Source organism: Furipterus horrens, unplaced genomic scaffold (genome assembly GCF_987537825.1).
Source record: "Furipterus horrens unplaced genomic scaffold, mFurHor1.1.pri manual_scaffold_5, whole genome shotgun sequence".
Lineage (NCBI taxonomy): Eukaryota > Metazoa > Chordata > Mammalia > Chiroptera > Furipteridae > Furipterus > Furipterus horrens.
The window spans coordinates 99,842,339-99,864,026 of record NW_028327175.1 but is presented as its reverse complement, the minus strand read 5'-3'; the positions used below and the strand labels follow the sequence as shown (position 1 = coordinate 99,864,026).

At 39.4% G+C, this 21,688-nt stretch overlaps 1 protein-coding gene across 4 annotated transcripts in view; it reads right to left on the bottom strand.

Annotated features, from left to right (window-relative positions):
- AUTS2 (activator of transcription and developmental regulator AUTS2) overlaps window positions 1-21,688 on the bottom strand; it is a 1,178,499-nt gene that overhangs the window by 515,751 nt on the left and 641,060 nt on the right. The gene's annotated exons all lie outside the window — the stretch shown is intronic.

Below are 21,688 nucleotides of genomic sequence, written 5' to 3'. Positions count from 1 at the left end.
TCCCAGCCACAGAGACTGGTGTGTACTTGCACAAATATTAGTGCACAGGTGTTAGCTGATGTGGGACAGAGGGTAGAAAAGAGATGGAAAAGTGGTAACACCAAAAGCCTTATTAAAGGGGGTCAATTCTTTAAGCTAAATGGAGAAGGTGACCTTGGCTGAATTTCTCATTGCCAGTAAAGGGATGCTCAGTATGCAGTAGGCTTGAACTAACAAATCAGTAACATTATAGCTGTGGTAAAAGGGGTTAGGGAGCTCAGTGGGATTTCTTTTATAGGAGCATTAATCCCATTCATGAGGGCTCCATCCTCGTGACCTACCACTTCCCCAAAGGATTCACCTCCTAACACCATCACATTGCACATTAGAACTCAAACATACGAATTTGCAAGGAAGAAAACATTGAGACAATAATAACTGACAGCCTTAGTTCCCATGCCATTCCCCCTTGCCCCCGTCCCCACCCACCTACAGCTGTCTGGGAGTTTCCCATGATAGTAGAGTACATCAACATGAGCTCCGTTTGGCCTTGATGAGCCCTAGACTCACAGCTCTGAAATAACAACTGAATTAAATAGTTTTTTTTCTTCCCCCTATAAAACAGCCCCTCCCTTCCTTTCCGAGGACCCCGGAGTCAGGCCATTCAAGGTACGGCTTCCTCCCCACTTGCTAATTCCCTTAAATAAATTTCTTTCTTTCTGCTCGCTGCTTCCTCATGGTTCTCTGAGCAACACCGTTCTTACAGTAATCAGTATACTTTGTAGTATGTATGTTATTGAACAACAACAAAAATCTAAGAGAGCAGAACTTCTGGAATGGCTATGTAAGAAGCATGTCAAACCCTCATCACAAAAAGAAATAATAAAACTGGACAAAATTGTCAAAAACAACTTTTAATGGCATTGAAAATTGACCAAGGCATACAACAAAATGAGAAATGTTTATTCAAGAAAAGTTATTGAACAAGTGGAGTCTGTAGAATTAAGCCTTATGCTACTCTCATGTCCCACTCTCTCCCCAGCTCCATGGGGTAGAAGTGCTATCAGGATGGGCCAGCTGTAAAGATCAAGGCTCTGCTGCTTCAGGAATGACTTTATTTGGAGCAGAACATAGAGAAGTCTTTGCACAGAGGTGTTAAAAGCAACACTGATCTCGATGGCAAACAATCAGGGAAGGGCAACATTGCAGCTAGTCTGAAATCTCATTACTGATTAAAGCAGGCAACAAACCAGCAGACAAGTAAAAATTAATAGGGAAAGCCCAGGAACAAAACAGGGCCTTGATAAGATCCAGTTTATCTCTGATGGTACGGAAGGCTGGGCATATCCACAAAGCTGTGCACAAGCTCAGTTGAGACTGGACAAAGACCTAGCAAATGACTTATTAATGCTGGGCATGAGACCTTACAAAGAGAGGAGGTAAAATTTCAGGCAGACATAATTTGGCTGAACAGTGATTCATTCTCCAAACCATACAATGATCCAGTAAAAAAAAGGGAAAGACTTCATGATTTAGTGAACCAAAGTATTGAGCTCAAAGTGCTTAAACAACCACAGACCAGTCTCCAGCTAAGCACTAAGCTATTCTCACCAAGAACTGATTCCTAGGAAGCTAGACTTAAATATATAAAGGAAGGTGATGTGGGGATAGCATAAGGGAGGAAGGGAATGCAGGAGGATAACAAAGCAAAGACATTAGTGGACATAAATTAAAAATATAAGTTGCATGAAGTAATAATTTTAACAATGTATTAGTAGGTTTATGAGATATATAGATATAACGTACATGATGATGAAAGCACAAAGGAGGATGATATAAAACTATACTGAAGGACTTCCAGTCCAGATAGAGGTGTGGACGGACATGCTGTGTCTCCTGCCAAAACTAGGAGGGAATACAACTACCTCAAAACTGTAAACAACCAGAAGTTCCATAGAATCCGGCTGCATGGAAGTCCAGCAAACAAGGTTATGGGGAGGAGATACTCATCCAGATGGGGGGGGGGGGTGAGGCCAGGGCAGAGAGGATTCAGTGTGGTGGTGGCGGCAGCAACGGAGGCAGTGGCAGGCCGGTGGAAAGCGCAGTCACACGTTTTAGAGAGTCAGGAGTGACACCTGGGGAGAATTCTGAGCTCCTTGCTGGAACTTGCAGCTCATGGTGCCAGCACCGGGGAAGATCAAGCCTCATTGTTTCTAACTATGCAGACCAGTGGGGGTTGGGTAGAGGCAGAAACTGCTGGTCTCTCAGCAGAGCCCACTTGTTTGAAGGGCCCCCACAGTCCTGGAGCATCCGCAGACCCACCCACTCTGGGAATGACAGCTGGAGCAGAAGCTAGAGGGGCACCAGTATGGTGCGGAGGTGGGAGAGGTGCCTGGAAAGGGGACGAGTGCTGGGCAGCTGGCATTGTTCCCTCTCGGATGCCTCCCCCACATACAGTGCCACAATGTGGAAAAACAGGTCATTCTGTATGGATGACTCCCTAAGGTTTCGCTGCTTACAGCATAACAGAAGTGACAGCTCTACCTGGGACAGGGAGGCAAACAAACACAGGAGCCTGTCAGAATGAGGAGACAGAGAAGTTGGCCCAAAAGGGGAAACGAATCAAGGTTCCAGTGGGAGAACTAAGCAACGAGAAGATAGTCAACCTAACAGATGAGGAGATAGACAACCTAACAGATGCAGAATTCAAAACACTGGTGATAAAGATGTTGACAGGCTTGACAGATATGCTTGAGTATCGCAAATGCATAAGAGAAGAAGTGAAGGCTATGCTAAGTGAAACGAAGAAAAATTCACACAAAACCAATAGTGAAGGGAAGGAAACTAGGTTCAAATCAATGATTTGGAATATAAGGAAGAAAACAATAGTCAACCAGTGAAGAATGAGGAAGCAAGAATTGAAAAAAATGAGGAAAACTTCCCAAATTTTGTGAAGGAGATGGACATACAGATTCGGGAAGCACGGAGGGTCCCAGGCGAACTGGACCCAGAGGGGACCACACCACGGTGCATCATGATTGAGATGCCAAAGGTGAAAGATAAAGACAGAGTCCTGGGGGCAGCAACAGAGAGGCAGAGAGTTGCCTACAGAGGGGTGCATATAGAACTATCAGCTGATTTTTCAGAGGACACTTTGCAGGCAGGCAGGGACTGGCAAGCAGTATTCAATGTGATGAAAGGCAACCTGCAACCAGGATTACTCTATCCAGCAAGGCTATCATTTGGAATGGACGGGCAGATGAAGCGTTTCTCAGACAAGGTAAAGCTAAAGGAGTTCATCATCAACGAGCCATTACTATATGATATGTCAAAGGGACTTTTTTAAGAAAAAAAAGGTCAAAACTATGAACACTAAAATGAAAACAAACACACAACTATCAACAACTGAATCTAAAAAATAAAAACAGAATCCAACTAAGCAAACCAGAATAGGAACAGAATCATAGGTATGGGGATCATGTGGAGGGTTATCAGCTGGGAGGAGGGGGGGGGTGAGAAATGGGGAAATGGTGCAGGGACTAAGAAGCATAATTGGTTGGTACAAAATAGACAGGGGGAACTTAAGAATAATATAGGAAAGGGTGAAGCCAAAGCACTTATATGCATGACCCATGGACATAAACTAAGGGGGGTGGGATTGCTGGAGGGAAGGGGCATACTGGTCAGAGGGGAGCAAAGGGGAAAAAATTGGGACTACTGTAACATCATAATCAATAAAATATACTTAAAAAAACTATACTGAAGGAAATTTGTGCATGTTACTGGAATTAAGTAATAGATTAAGTTACTGGAATAGAGTGTAATAAAGTATGATAAATATTTTAAAGATGTAGCTCAATCACTCAGAAAATAACTCTAAAATTATAGTAAAAAACAACAAAGAAATTTAAAAGATACACTACACAACACCTAGTTAATGCCAAACATCACTAAAGAAGGAACAATGGAACCACAACAACAACAAAATAAGATAAATGAAAAAATAAAAATGGAGACAAATCTAATTAGATGACATTAAATATGAATAGGTTAAAACCTCAGTAAAAGGAAGGGATTTTGGGCTGGATTTTTAAAAATCCATGTATATGCTGTCTAAGAGAAGTATACTTTAGAATAAAATACAGATACAAATTAAAAGAAAAATGATTATAAAGGCAATAAACAAAAACAAAAGATCTAGAGAGTACACTATCACATAAAATAGAGTTTAAACGAAAATTGTTACTAGAGACAAAGAGGGATATTTTATAATAATGATAGAATCAATCATGAAGAAAATAAAACAATTATACACACACATACCCCTAACAACAGAGCCCACAAATACGCGGAGCAAACACTGGCAGAACTGAAGGGAGAAATAAATGACCTAGCAATAATAGTTAGAAACTTAAATGTCCCATTCTAAATATGGATAGAACAGACAGACATAAAAATCACCAAGGATATACTTGTTTTAAACATTATCAATCAAATTGACTTTACGCATACAGAATACTTTGTCCCAAAACAGTATAGTACACATTCTCTGCAACACATATGGTACATTATCCAAGACAGAGAATATACTAGGTCATAAAATGAGTATCAATAAATTTCAAAGGACTGAAATCATAAAAAGGGTATTTTTGTATTTCTCATTAAATTAGAAATCAAAACAAAAGGACATTTGGGATTTGGGAAATCCACAAATATATTTAAACAAATCAACATATGTCTAATTATTCTATGGGTCAGAGGAGGGATCATGACAAATTTAAAATTATTTTTAACTTAATGAAAATAAACACACAATACTATATCAGAATTTATGGGCTTCAGCTGAAGTGGTGGTATAAATACCTATGGTAGAAAGATCAAACTGCTTCCATCTTAAGAAACTAAAGAATGAGGATGCAGAGCAGATTCATGCAAATGGTCCAATGCTGGATTTTTTAAAAAATTTATTTCTTTGTGTATTTATTTTTAGAGAGAGGGGAAAGGAGAAAGAGAGGGAGAGAAACATCACTGTGTGGTTGCCTCTCACTTGCGCCCCCAACTGGAGACCTGACGTGCAACCTAGTCATGTGCCCTGACTGGGAATCGAACCAGTGACACTTGGCTCGCAGGCAGACGCTCAATCCACTGAGCCACAGCAGCCAGGGTGTCCAATGTTGGATTTTGGTGATGGTTACAAAACTGTAAACTTAATATAACTCATTTAATTATACACTTAACACGAGTGAATTTTATGGCATATACATTATAAATTCAATAAACGTGTTGTTTCCTTTTTAAAAACGCATGGGAAAAAAAAAAAACTACAAAGAAATAGGCCTAAACTGTCATTATGTTAGATTTGGAGAGGTATAAGTTCTTTTCCATATCTATATTTATAACAAAAATAATTATTTAAAATTTAAAAGAATTATTAAATTTCCGCTTTTTATGCGCATTGAAAACTGCGTTAGATGTATTAAAGGCATCTTCAGACAGCTATCTAGTTAAACTTCCTGCCTCAAGACAATAATACAACTAATTCAAAAAGAGATGACAATTTTATCAAGACTGTTTTTAGATAGCTTAATGGAGATAAAAAACAAAAACAAAAACCCAGGAACCACCATTACACCAACCCCTCATTTAAGAGTCCCTTAAGCATCTATTCATTTTAGGAACTTCTTCCTACTGCATAATGTTAAACACATTCAGCACAAATAAATTCATTTTGACACAATTAATATTCTGAGATTTGTGTTCACATCAAAGTTCTACCCATCATTATACTGTGCAATATTTTGCCTCCATGTCTTCATCTGTACAATGGAGCACAAAAGGATATTGTTGCAAAAAGTAAACAATATAATGCTTAAAACATGCTTAAAATAGTACCCAGTGCATAGTGAGCACTTACTAAACCTTCTTATAAAGAAATAAGAGATCCAAGATGGTGGAGGAGTAAGTGGAAGCTACACTAACCTCCTCCCAGGACCAGTCTGGATTTACAACTTAATTTTGGAGAAATCATCTGGAATAACCAACCGAACACTAGCTGGAAAGAAGTCTTATAACCACGGAGAGACAGAAACGGCCGCTACATCACAACTTGACCGGTAGGGAGTGCGGAGACGCGGAAGGGCTGGCTGGGCTCACACGGGTGGCAGATGAAGGGACTAAGAAACAGCTCAGCAGCCGGGGATTCCCCCTGAGAAGGGCAGGGTCTAAACCCCCAGCTGGGCTTCCCAGCCTACAGCAACAGAGTGGAAAGTAAAATAGTATCAGCTGTGAAAAGCGAAAAGCCACAGGGTTTCTTGCTAGCCGGAGAGAAACAGCAGGAGAAAAAGAGCTCTTAAGTGGATCACATATGAAAATATTTTGGCAACCACTTACCCTGGGCTCAAGCAGAGGGAAGGCAGAGAGGACTGGAGACACTTGGGGAGAGTATGGCACGGTGGTTTTGAGGGGAGAACTGGAGGAGCAGCCGACTGGGTCCCAGTGCTGACTCATCCCCAGTATTGCAGGTAGACCATTCCCCTCCAAGTGGCGTCAGCCTGAGGGCAAGCAAAAGCCCTGCCTACAGGAATTAAGCTGCCACGCCCACGGTCCTTAAGCCTGACAGCTAATCACAGATTGAATAGATTAACAATTAAAGAAGACAGACAACAGCAGTAGATCGCTGGAAGTCTCCAACAGGATGCCTAGGCCCAGACTGGTACAGGATCTGACGCCACCAGGGGCAGATCCAGGAAGTGCAGATCATTCTAAGAAGCACCAACAAACAATAGGAGTCACGAAAATAGGGAGACAGAGAAACAACCTCCCATCAAAAGGAAAGGTAGAATCCCCAGAAAGAGTGCTAAATGAAATAGAGGGGAGCGAACTATCAGATACGGAATTCAAAACATGGATTATGAAGAAGCTGAATCAGCTCAGCGGAAACTACAAAGAACTCCACGGAAACTACAAGGAACTCCAGAAAAACTACAAGGAACTCACAGAGAATTACACGAGCATGAAAAAGGACATAGAAGCTATCAATAAGAGCCAGGAGGAAATGAAGAATACGATCTCTGAATTGAAGAACACAGTAGAAGGAATTAAAAGAAGGCTAGAGGAAGCAGAAGATCGGATCAGTGAGCTGGAGGACAACGTACACAAAAACTCCCAGACAATGCAACAAAATGAAAAAAGACTGAACAAGACTGAAGAGGTTCTAAGACAGCTGCAAGACAACATGAAACGTAATAATATCCGTATCATAGGAATTCCAGAAGGAGAAGAAGAAGAGGAAGGGATAGGAAACCTCTTTGAAAAACTAATGACAGAAAACTCCCCTCACATGAGGAGAGAAAGAGTCATGCAGGTCCAGGAAGCACAGAGGGTCCCAATGAAGATGAACCCCAACAGGCCCACCTCAAGACACATCATAATTAAAATGGCAACATTCAAAGACAAAGATAGGATCCAAAAAGCAGCAAGAGAGAAACAATAACATACAAGGGAGCTCCGATAAGGCTATCATCAGATTTCTCAGCAGAAAGACTACAAGCCAGAAGGGAATGGCAAAAAATATTCCAAGCAATGAAAAACAAAGGCCTACAACCTAGAATACTATACCCAGCAAAGCTCTCATTCAAAATGGAGGGTGAAATAAGGAGCTTCCAAGACAAAAGAAGGCTAAAAGAATACATCTCCACCAAACCAGCAATGCAAGAGATGCTAAAGGGTCTGCTCTAAGAAGATAAAGAAACAGAGAGAGACAGAGAAGAACACAAGTACAAAGGGGAAAAATGACAATGAATAAGTACTGATCGGTAATAACCTTAATGTAAATGGATTAAACGCTCCAATTAAAAGACATAGGGTAGCTGAATGGATTAGAAAGAATGACCCACATATATGCTGTCTACAAGAGACCCACCTTAGAACAAAAGATCTACACAGACTGAAAATAAAGGGATGGAAAAAAGTATTTCAAGCAAATGGACATGAAAAAAAAAGCCGGGGTAGCAATAGTTATATCAGACAAAACAGGTTTCACAGCAAAGTCCATAAAAAGAGATAAAGAAGGGCACTTCATAATACTTAAGGGAGAAATCCATCAAGAAGATATAACCCTTATAAATATATATGCACCCAACTTAGAAGCACCCAAATATATAAGGAAAATTTTGAAAGACTCCAAGAAAAATATAGACAGCAACACACTCATTGTAGGGGACTTTAACACCCCATTGTCAACAATGGACAGATCTTCGAAGCAAAGAAACACCAAAGATATTGAGGCACTGAACAACACTCTAGATCAAATGGACTTAGTCGATATATATAGAAGTTTTCACCCCAAAGAAGCAAAATATACATACTTCTCAAGTGCACATGGAATATTTTCAAAGACAGACCACATGGTAGGACACAAAACAAGCCACAACAAATTCAAGAAAATTGAAATTATATCAAGCATCATCTCAGATCACAATGGCTTAAAATTGGAAATCAACCTCAAGGAAAAAACTCAAAAACATTCAAACTCATGGAGAACGAATAACATGCTATTAAATAATGAATGGGTTAACAATGACATCAAGGCAGAAATCAAGAAGTTTCTGGAAACTAATGATAATGAACACACAACAACGCAAAACCTATGGGATACAGCGAAAGCAGTCCTAAGAGGAAAGTTCATAGCAATACAGGCCTACCTAAAAAAGCTAGAAGAATCTCTAATAAAAAATTTAACCCTACAGCTACAAGAACTAGAGGAAGAACAACAAGCAAAGCCCAGATCAAGTAGAAGGAAGGAAATCATCAAGATTAGAGGACAATTAAATGACATAGAGACTAAACTAACAATTCAAAAGATCAACAAAAGTAGGAGCTGGTTCTTTGAAAAGATAAACCAAATTGACAAGTCTTTAACCAGGCTCATCAAGAAAAAAAGAGAGAGGACCCAAATAAATAAAATCAGAAATGAAAGAGGAGAAATCACAACTGATACCACAGAAATACAAAGGATTATAAGAAATTATTACGAACAACTGTATGGCAAGAAATTTGACAACCTAGAGGAAATGGACAAATTCCTGGAAACCTATAGTCTTCCCAAACTGAATCAAGAAGAAGCAGGAAGCCTGAACAGACCAATAACAGCTAGTGAAATTGAAGCAGTAATCAAAAAACTCCCAGCACACAAAAGCCCTGGACCAGATGGCTTCACAAGTGAATTCTACAAAACATTTAAGAAAGAACTAACTCCTATCCTCCTCAGACTATTCCAAAATATGCAAGAAGAGGGAAGACTGCCAAACTCATTCTATGAAGCCCGTATAACCCTAATTCCAAAACCAGGTCAAGACACAACAAATAAAGAAAACTACAGGCCAATATCGCTGATGAACATAGATGCTAAAATCCTCAACAAAATATTGGCAAACCGGATCCAGCAACACATTAGAAAGATCATACACCACGATCAAGTAGGATTCATCCCAGGGATGCAAGGATGGTTTAATATTCGTAAATCAATAAACGTGATACACCACATAAACAAAATGAAAGACAAAAACCACATGATCATATCAATAGATGCAGAAAAAGCATTTGATAAAGTACAACACCCATTTATGATAAAAACTCTCAGCAAAATGGGAATAGAGGGAGCATACCTCAACATAATAAAGGCCATATATGAGAAACCTGAAGCCAACATCATAATCAATGGGCAAAAACTGAGAGCATTCCCCCTGAGATCAGGAACAAGACAAGGATGTCCACTCTCTCCACTCCTATTCAATATAGTCTTGGAAGTTCTAGCCACCGCAATCAGACAAGAAAGAGACATAAAAGGCATCCAAATTGGAAAAGAGGAAGTAAAACTGTCATTATTTGCAGATGACATGATAGTGTACATAGAAAACCCTATAGACTCCACAAAAAAACTACTCAACCTAATAAGTGAATTCGGCAAAATAACAGGATACAAAGTCAATATTAACAAATCAAAGGCATTTTTATACACCAACAATGAAAACTCAGAGATAGAAACTGAAAGAAAAATTCAATTTACCATAGCAACAAGAAAAATAAAATACCTAGGAATAAACTTAACCAAGGAGGTAAAAGACCTGTACTCAGAAAACTACGTAACACTGAAGAAAGAAATTAAAGTAGGGCAGCTAACCGCCTTAAATTTTGTTTCTTCTCATTTAAAATATGGTTTCACTTGAAAATTAAACCGTGTCTGTGATATCACCAAAGAGATTCAAGTTGCAGGCAAGTAGAATGTCAAGTGTCTTGCAACTGGATGTCTTCCCAATTAGACAGTCTTACAGATTTAGAGACTTGTTTGTTGGTTATGTTACATAAATTAACATGTGTTTTCTGTTTTCAAAGGGCATAAGCCTATGACTGCATTACCTGAGTGATTGTCTGTACGCATAAGCCTCACTTAATCCTCTCTGCAGCGCTGCCTCCTGAGACTCAACGGTTTGGCTAAACTAAACGGCTGGGTTGGTGAAGAATGGGGTGGTCTGTGGGCTTCACTTTAAAACTGGTTTCTCTTTTCTATCCTAATGGCTTGGACAGAAAGGGCCCAGAGGTCTGAGAGGGGGGAAACATAAACTATTTCCCTCAGCCCAAACTAAATATAATGGGCAAAAGGGTTTTGGACAGGCGAGATGTGCCTAGCACACCTTCCTCCAAAGAAGCCCTTTTTTTTTTTTTCCCTAATGTGGAACATTGAAAAATTAATCCCTGCCTTTTGTCATCTAGTAGTTATGGATTGAATGATGTCTTTTAACCCTTTTGGCCAAATCTGTTGCCCCAAGAACACAACAAGGATGCCAGCCTGTTAAACCAAGCACACCGTTGTCCGGAGACAGCCAACTGACCTGGAGTCTGCACAATCCTTCCCCATGTGGGAAGGCCACTCTCCCCTCCACACCCCCACTGTTATTAGGGATTTCTGGACCCAAGGGTAGGTAGGACGACGACCATGTCCAGCTTGAAGCAGCTAGAGGAGCTTGAGACCTTCGCCCATTGTCCTTTACAAGATTACAAAGGGTCTTAATATCTGAGAGGGAGGGATAGTCATTTTTTACAAACCATGGGTATGGATTTTGTGGGGGGGGATTGCTGGGGGAGGGAGATGCTGGGTGGAAGGGAGTAAAGGGGAGAAAATTGGAACTATTGTAACAATATAATCAATAAAGAAAAGCTGGAAAAAAATAAAAATAAAAAGATAAAAGAAATAAAAAGGTAACATTTCTTTGAAACAAAGAGGTTATGGCAGGGTGACTGGACAAGTTATTTTAGTCTACATTCATTCTTTCATGAAAAAAGTTGGTTTATTTTAAGTTAACTGAATGCAGGAAAAAATGTTAAGAAGATAATCTATGACATGTAATTTGTTATAAATTAAGGGGTGGGGAAGCCTCTAAGGAATTCAGTTCCATGTTGAATAGCTTATACTCATAAAAGTAACAGAAGAGCTTTTAAGAAATGACATAAATGTTAAACCATGTCATGGATGAATACACATTTACATGTTCAATTCAATAAAGTGGTCACTTTGCTTTGATTAGTCCTACTTGAGTTAATTAAAATATTTCCATTTCTTCTAGCATCCATAGCTCTCTGTGCAGTTTACAGAAGTTGGAGATTAATTTTTAATACTGTTTACCAACTGTTAAGGTTTTGATAGACACTTTAATCATGTAATACAACTGCAAAATCTACCATCAGGAGCAAATACAAGTCTTGAGCCAAATTGAGAAAAGGAATTACATGGACAAAGCCATTTTCTTGTTGGCATTAATTTCAGATAAAGGAGCAGGAAAAGTTTATAGTACAATCTTTTTTTTTATCAGTCAAATAATTTTTCAAGTGTCATAATCTTCTTAAAATTAATACCTTCTATGATAATCAATGTTTTTGTGCTTTGCTGTTTCTATTTTGCTAGAAAAATATTGCTAAACTTTCTACAAATGTTGAAGGATCAACATCTCAACTGGCAGCTGCCTTGTAGAATATCATAGGGTCTTCGACATCTAAAGTACAAAATGAATTAAGAGTTTTCACATGAGAAAGCTTTTGGGGGTGGAATAGATTCAGTCCTCCTTTACACGGGATGTCCACTCATCTAGAAAGCTATAAGAGAGAGTCAAACATTGGAAAGGGTATTTCTAGATAAACTTTCCAGGAAACTTACATCTCTAAATGATGCTAGTTTAGTATTCTAGAGACTTCCTAAACTGATTTTTAAAAATGTTTTGAGGAAAATGAGAATGAGAGACAGATTCAGATACTAAAAAAACAAGAACAAAAACAAAAAAATAAGTAATTTTATTTCTTTCTGTTGTATCTGGACATATTAAACCCAAAGGAAACACTGATTGAATGCAATACTGCTTTGGTATTTTATTGGTACTTTATTAATTGCTAGATATATTGATTTTAAAAGGAGGGAAAATTCTCTCTTACATTCAAAACTTAATTCAACAGTTTTTTTTTTAATAAGGAAAGTTTTAAGTGCTTAAATAAGCTCCTTAAGCTAATGAAAAGCACCACTTTCAATCAACAGTCAAGACCAAGCCTATGTAAAAGACAAACTATAAAGATTGTAAACTGATTCTCAAATGACATTAAATGTTGCCTATTTTTTCCATAGGTCACAAACACATATGGAGTTCAGTATTAAAAAAAAAAAAGATATATTAACTATGAAAAACAATGATAACGCAAATTTCCAGGCAAGGAAGTATTCTCATAAGCAAAGCAAAGGATATTCTAATACTCTAAGCTGGTCTGGAGGCAGAACAATGGGAACATTCCACCTCTAAACAATAAAGCCAGTTCTCTCCAAGCACACTGTACTTGGCTTTCTCCAAACTTTGAGGGGCTTTTAAATGGAGAATCTTACAATGCAAAATTCGTGGAGTAATTTTCAAACATTGCAGTGGAAATAAGGGTCTAAATGATTTGATAGTCATAAAGTACCTTGAGATTTTTAAATAAATATAACTCTACCAGTTAAAGCCTTGTACTAAGAAGATAGCATCATTTAGTCTCAAACCCTAACATTCTACACTATACTATTGGAAAAAATAATCCACATTATAATTATAAATGTTAAATGTAGCCCTTGAATTCTCTAGTTCCCATCCCTTCTTTACAACAGAAGAACAAATTTTGCGTGCACCTATTGATTATCTCCACTTCTACATTCTACCCATCACTTGATAAGAACTGGTACAGACTTCCAGCCAAGATGGAGGCCTAGACAGACACGTTGGGTCTCCCTCCACAACTAAAAAGAAATACAAATACCTCAAAACTAGAGACAACCAGAAGTTCCAGAAAATCGAGCTGCATGAAGTCCAACAAACAAAGATATAAAGAAGACATACTCATCCAGACAGGTAGGAGGGGCAGAAAGGATGCGGGGTGGTGGCAGCAGTGGCGGTGGAAGTAGCAGCAGGCTGGCAGAAGACGCAGTCAAACATTTAAAAAAGTCAAAAGGGACACCTGGGGAGCACTCCCAGCACCAGAGCAGATCACACAGCTCACAGTTCCAGCACCGGGGACAATAAAGCCTCATTGCTTCTGACTATGCAAACCAGTGAGGGTTGGGGCGGAGGAAGAAACTGCCAGTCTCTCAGCTGATTCCACTTATTTAAAAGGCCCCCACTGTCCTAGTACATCCTCAGACCCACCCACTCTCGGAAACACAGCTAGGGAAACAGCTAGAGAGGTGCCAGTCCCATACAGAAGTGGGAGAACTGCCTGGAAAAGGGGCGAGTGCTGAGCAATCGCCATTGTTCCCTCTCTGGCCCCTCCTCCACATACACTGCCACAACATGGTGAAACGGGTCGCCCATACCGACGAATACCCAAGGCTCCACCCCTTACAATGTAGCAGGTGTGAAAGCTCTACTTAAGACACAGAAGCAAGCAAACACAGGAGCCTGTCAAGATGAGGAGACAGAGAAGTATAGCCAAAAAGGGGGAATGGATCAAGGTTCCAGTGGGAGAACTAAGCGATGAGGAGATAGCCAACCTAACAAACGAGGAGAGAGCCAACCTAACAGATGAAGAGTTAAAAACACTGGTGATAAAGATGTTCACAGACTTGACAGATATGCTTAAGTTTGGCAAACACATAAGGGAAGAAGTGAAGGCTATGCTAAGCGAAACGAAGGAAAATCCACACAAAACCAGTGATGAAGAGAAGGCAACTGGGATTCAAATCAATGATTTGGAATATAAGGAAGAAAAAAACAGTCAACCAGTACAAAATGAGGAAACAAGAATTGAAAAATCAAGAAGAGGCTTAAGATCTTCTGGGACAACTTTAAATTTGCCAACATCCAAATCATAGCGATGCCAGAAGGAGAAGAGGAACAGCAAGAAATTGAAAGCTTATGTGAAAAGATAATGAAGAAAAACTTCTCAAATTTGGTGAAGGAAATAGATATACAAGTGAGGAAGCACAGAGAGTCCCAAACAAACTAGACCCAAAGAGGACCACACCAAGACACATCATAACTAAAATGCCAAAGGTGAAAGATAAAGAATCTTAAAAGCAGCAAGAGAAAAGCGGAGAGTTACCTACAAAAGAATGCCTATAAGACTCTCAGCTGATTTCTCAAAAGAAATTTTGCAGGCAAACGGGACTGGCAAGAGTATTCAATGTGATGAAAAGCAAGGACCTACAACCAAGCTATCCAGTAAAGCTATCATTTAGACTGGAAGGGCAGATAAAGTGCTTCCCAGACAAGGTAAAGCTAAAGGAGTTCATCATCATCAAGCCATTATTATATGAAATGTTAAAGGGGCTTATTTAAGAAAAAGAAGATCAACACTATGAACATTAAAATGACAACAAACTCACAACTATCAATAATTGAATCTAAAAAATAAAAAAAAAAAAAAAAACTAAGCAAACCACCAGAATAGGAACAGAATCACAGGTATGGGGATCATTTGGAGGGTTATCAGCTGGGAGGGGGAAGGGGGAGAAATGGGGAAATGGTGCAGGAATTAAGAAGCATAATTGGTTGGTACAAAATAGACAGGGGGAAGTTAAGAATAATATAGGAAAGGGTGAAGCCAAAGAACTTATATGCACGATCCATGGACATGAACTAAGGGAGATGGGATATCTGGAGGGAAGGCGGGTACTAGGAAGAGGGGAGCAAAGGGAAAAGAAATTGGGACTACTGTAACAGCATAACCAATAAAATATACTTTAAAAAGAAAAAAAGAAAAGAAAAACTGTTACAAAGCAGCTCCACAATCATTCACCTCTTAAACACTCATTCCTGCCTTTGCTACCCTCCAGTCCCCAGCTGATAACTAAAATGGCAACAGGAGGCAAAAAACAATGAGATTAAGCTACTTCAACTCCCTGCCTCAGTTTTCTTTTCTGCAAAACAGGATAATAGGTATCACAAAGACATTAAAGATGATGAAATATTCAAAATGTGGACATTATAGACATTAGGAAATGTTAATGTGAAAAATTTAATCTGTAGGTCATTTAACTTTACAATAATTAAATATAATATATATATATATATATATATATATATATATATATATAATAAATTGAACACAACTGTTGTTTTGGTTAAAGGAACACTAGACAACTTGCACTCAAGAGCCAACTTTCCTCTTGAGGAAATAACTGCATTCAGACCCTTCTGCTTTCAATAATTGTACAACCAAGCAAGACAAAGTATGTGATGACAAAAGGCCAAAACCAAATGAGGGGTGCTATATGATGCCATTTATATGAAATACTAGCATAGGCAAAAGTCAGCTACAACAGAAAAACCAGAACAGTTGTTCCTCAGGAGTGGGATAGGGGCAAGGACTAACTAGGAGGGAAATTTCTAGGGTGATGAAAACACTGTATATGTTCAAGTTACATAGCGATAAACCTTGTTAAATCTCAGAGAATGTACATTTAATGCTGGTATACTTTATTGTATGTAAATTTTATAACAAAAGCAAAAACTGCAACCATTCTTAAATTCCAATTAGTGATATGCATACTTAAGTATTTATGGGAAAATATCCTGATATCTTAAATTTACTTAGAAATAAACCAAAAATATAATGTGTAGATATGTGATGAAACAAGTGCACCAAATCTTAACAGTAAAATCTAGATGGTGAATATTTGGTATTAACTGTAAAATTGTATAAAACTTTGCTATATGCCGAAACTGTTCCATAGTGATATAAAATGAAGAAATGAGTGAGGACAAAAATGATAAGAATAACTAATTTGTGGTTGCTGCTTTCAACATCCCGAGGCATTAACCCCCTCACCCCCACCCACAAAAAAGGCATTATGCCCTTATATCTTTCTAAAGGTCCACAGCACATTCTTCAGTGTCTGCCTGAGATCCAACCATTTCCATGTGTCCTTACTTAATTAGGTCAGGTCAGGTCTCAACAGAGCATCTCCTTCAGCTAAAATGACCTCCCTCTTCAAAACTTGTAAAGCAATGGTGGCATCTGTTACAGAGTGACCTTTACCATGTAACATGTAATACTGTGTCTCTCAGTCCTGTCTATATGTTCTTTGCAGATCAATTGTAAGCTTCTTCAGGACAGAAACTCCCTTCATGTCTGAAGATCCTTCAGTGCACAAAGCAGATACTAAAGAAAGAACCAGCGACTGCCTGACATGCAGCAAGCACAAGAGCAAGGACTAGAAATGATAGCCTGTTGGCCAAATCCAGCTCACTGCTAGTCTGTACAGTGCATGAACAAAATGGCTTACCACAATCCAAAAGGATGATTGGTATTTTGTGACAAATGAAAATATCAGATTCAAATTTTTGTGTATATAAATTTAATTGGAACACTGTCACTCATTCATGTATTGTCTAAGGCTGCTGTTGCATTACAACATCAAAACTAAACAGTTGTGACAAAGACTGTATGGCCCGCAAAGCCCAAAATACCAACTGTCCCTTTAGAGAAAACATTTGCCAACGCTTGCACTAGAGAAGTAACTATTGATTGACTGGCAGTGTTGGAAATAACTCAACTCTGTGAAACTTAATTATATTTAAGAAAGTAGTTGCTATCTTGGTGCACAATTTGGTCTTGTAAAAGAAAAAATATACACTTGTTCTTAATTTCTAATCACATCCCAAAACAAATGTTACATACAAATGCTATTCCATGGGTGGGAGGAAGCTTTTCCTCTGTGATGTCTATACAATGAGATTTCTGAAGTGATTTTTCTTTTGGCTATCTCTTAAAGGAGAACTTTGCCACATCATATATCTCACTTTTATTGGAGAATGCATTAGCGACAGTTCTGTGGATTATACAACATGTTGTTCTGGCTAATTAGTTTACTAGCAATTAAAAATAAAATCATGGCAGAGGGCCACTTGTCAATTTCACCTTGTCATAAATGTGTTTGATGCTCACTGTGCCTTAAATAAAAATGATAAAAATGTATCACTAGCGAGGAGAGAGATGTTTTCCATTGGATTTTATTCCATCATTTGGTATAATTATTCCTGACAATTTGCCTGTCATACGGTATATCTCTCTCCAGAAGGAGAAAAATGCTACTTTGTGTTCTCATGATCACAAGTCTAATTGAGCGAAAAACAAATCTGTTTTTTTAAATATGAGAAAGAGAGATAAGCTACTGTTTTACTGTGTTAAAAATAATATGAATAACAAAATAGGAAAATATGGCAGCAAATAGTGCTCTAAAACATAACACTATTTTTTTTCTTTAATATTGAGACTTTTTTTCCCACAAAAATGTCAAGATCATGATTTGCAGATACACATTGCTAGGTCTCCCACATTGTTTTTCTGTTTTTGGCAGAGAGTAGGATCCAGATGATGGTCAGCTAGCTAGTTGTCAGAGGGTAAGCAAAGTTGTTTAGTAGAGGAACAAACACCACATCCCCATCTACAGAGAATGAAGAAAGTAGGTGCCATGTTGCAATTTCAGCTGACAAGAAGCATTAGCATTATTGCACATTTTGTGAATTAAGTAATGATTTAATTAGTGCCAGTCTGAATGGTCATATAATGTTGTAATTAGGAGGTTGAGAAAAAAAAAATAATTGGCAGAGGTGGGGCTGGAGCTTAGTGGGAAATCAGAATAATGAATGGAACAAGGGAAGTGGGACTGTGTGCCTCAGTGGCCAATCACAGACCTTTGAGAGCAGGGGCTATGGCTTACTCTAGTGTACATGCTCACAGCGCCACAGCACATTAGGAACTCAATTTTTAATTTTTATAGCCTTACAGGGGAGTCTGAAGCACTGGGCTCTAAATCTTTCTCCTCTGGCAAAGATGAGGCAAACTATTCTACTTTTCCACGGCTCGCCTTATTTCTAAGGTGGGAAAGAAATAGTAAAATGGAACCTGCTTCAAATCATGAAGGAATGATGTGGTATTCAGCAGAGAACTGCCTCACTGCCACTCTCCATGGATGAATGTACAGAGGAGCTAGGAGAAGGTCTATGGAACAGGACCTCAAGAGCTAAAGCATTAGCTGCTGTGTAGCATAACTAACCCTGGCTGGTTTGGCTCAGTGGATTGAGCGTCGGCCTGCGAGCTAAGTGTCGCTGGTTCGATCTTCCAGTCAGGGCACATCAGAGAAGGAAAACTCTGATTCCAAAAAACCTCCGCTGCCTTGCGGCATACCTCTTCAGGGGAAAGGCCAAGGGAGTAAACCCCGACAGAAAATCCGGAGCCGGAGTCCCTAAGGCGGTTTGACGTTGTAGTCAACACCGGCAACTCCTGCGGCGCACCTGAAGCCAAGCTGTATTGACTCCGTCTTTCCCTTGGACCCTTCAGCTGCGAAGAGAGGGGGGGTCTGCAGACCCTCCATATCACCCTGCCCAGGCTCTGTAGCTTCAGCCTCACTGGAGAGGACACTCCAGCGTCATCGCAAGATGTCGATTCAACACGGGAGGAGACAGATACCGTGTCACTCCCGAGTCGGACTGCACAGCCATTCTCGGCGGTGCAGATAGACTCTTAAGAAGCTACACCATCATCTCTCGAGGCTCTGTAGCTTCAGCTTCACTGGAGAGGACACTCCAGCGTCATCGCAAGATGTCGATTCAACACGGGAGGAGACAGATACCGTGTCACTCCCGAGTCGGACTGCACAGCCATTCTCAGTGGTGCAGATAGACTCTTAAGAAGCTACACCATTGTCTCTCGAGACGGACGGCTGCCGACGAGCATAACTAACAGGGGCCTTGTTCTCTTGCAGATACTGGATTGTGGAGTTGCGCATGCACTTGCAGGCCTGCCAATGTCCTGCTGCTTCTTTCTAGTCTCTTTTGTTTTTCTCTGGGTCCGGACTTTTCAAGGACTAAGTTTGCCTCATTCCACCTATATCAGTTAGGGTACAGATCAGAAAACAGAAACTACTTGAGAAATTTTAGACAGGAAGGAGTTTTATGTATAGAAGCAGCTACTTACAAAAATCATTGCACACAGTAAAGTATAGCCTTTTCTCTGCCACAAACAGGAAGGCATATTAGGGATGGCACAGTTTAAAAATACACTGACAAAGCTGAGATCCAGGATCAAGAACTCACACCACAACTGCCTTTTAACTGGATGGTGGGACACCACTGGAGAAAAACCTTACTTTTCCATAACCTGGCTTATCAGACAAAAACACCTAAAGCTGATGACAAATAGCCTATACTTCATTTCTATGTTCCAAATATTGAACAAGTCCAGTTGACCCTTGAACAACATCGGTTTGAACTGCATGGGTCCACTTACGTGCTAATGTTTTTTAAATAAATAAAGCAAATATATTTTCTTTTTCTTATAATTTTCCTAGTAATAGTTCCTACTTTCTAGCTTACTTTATTGTATGAATAAAGGCTATATAATACATATAACATATAATATCAAATATGTGTTAATTGACTTCTAGTCAATGGTAGGTTATTAGTACTTAAGTTCTGGGAAAAGCAAAAGTTTTATGTGGATTTTCAATGGTGTGGAGGGTCAGCACCCCTAAACATTGTGTTGTTCAAGGGTCAATTTATACCTAGTTCAGACTCAGACTCCTAGCTTCACCGGACTCTAGGAAATGAAGTTTTCAAGTTTCTAGTCTTTGTAGTTATGAAAGGATAACAATAAGGTAGGAATGAACAGTGTGGTCACTTGGCCACATCTACTACATGAGAGCTGCCTATGAAACCTCTCAGTTAATTTTTCCTCTCCTCTCTTCAGCAGCGCCTATCTAACTAGGCTCTACATGTGGATCTGAAATTGCTTCTAACCAGTCTGTCATAGCCACATTTTTTAACTTCTAGTACCCACCTTGAGAGTGACTACATGGACTGAAAAGCCTGTTATGTGAAGACCAGCGAGAGGAATGATGGGGATATCTATGAAAGCTGAAAAATAGAAACAGAGATAGAAGACAGCAACCTGATATCCAAGACTAACTTGTTTTCTCTGCCGGATTCTATTAGGTGCAGATAACATTTTTCCTCGCTAACAAACACCTGAAGCATGACAAGTAAAACTTCAAAATAATTAGTCCAGATAGTGGCAGTAGCCAGAAAAAGAAACAAAGAAAAAATAAATTAAATAAAGCTTATCAAGTATCAAAGATTTTAACAGAAACATAATTGAAGATGCATGGCTAAAAAGTTCTAGCATTAGTAAAACATTTTTCTTTTTTGTTACAGTGAACTGTATCATAGAGCTAGGAGGATGAGAAAGGAAGCAAGGAGGGTGTCAAGACTAGCACAGTAGATGGTAGAGTGTGACGGAAGGAGGGAAATTTTAAATACTCAGAAAAAAAATCAAAGCTAGGCTCCCTTCTTCAGGGAACAGAAAGTGCTCTTCTTCAGAGACACTGTACACACCTTGTCCTACAGGCCAGTTTGAGAGGCGCAGGTCCTGGATGCATCTGATCCAAAGTTACCTCTGTAGTCAGAGCTTTCCCCCAAAACCTGGAATTCTGACAGTTCACAATCTCAACCAACAGACTAATCTGAACAAAAGAACAAGAATTTATTTTAACTGACAGGTGCAAGTAGCAAGTGACATACAACCAGGAAGATTAACAGAGATGGCGCCCAGTGGAAAGTGACCAGTTAGTCAAACACAATCCTTCTAAAAATGAGAGCCTGGCCAGTGTGGCTCAGTTGGTTGCAGTGTAGACTAGAAAGGTTGTGGATTCTATTCCTTGGCAGGGAACACACCTAGGCTGCGGGCTGGATCCCCAGACTGAGTGTGTATGAGGCAATTGATGTTTCTCTTTCACATCAATGTCTATCTATCCGTCTGTCCTGTTTCACTTTCTTTAAAAGCAATGAAAAAAATGTCCTCAGGTGAGGATTAAAATTATTTTTTCTTTAACAGAAATGAGGAAACCAAAGCTTACAGTTGTCTTAGCACAGGTTCCCCAAAAGCATGCACTGTGAGATAAGCGTGGGAGTTCACCTGGGAGGTAAAGTGAACGACAGCAGGGGAGTGGGGAGGTGAGACAAGGACAACGGGTAGGAAGTAAACGGTGCGTAATCAAGCCAGCTATCACTGTGGGCAACAGAAAGTTAATGCCACTGCGGAGACTCTGAAAACCTGCGTGGAACTCACACCTCAGCATTATCCCACTTAGAGAGCAAAGGAGCTGGGGTGTTTATATGACTCTCATTAGTCATTGACTGAAGGT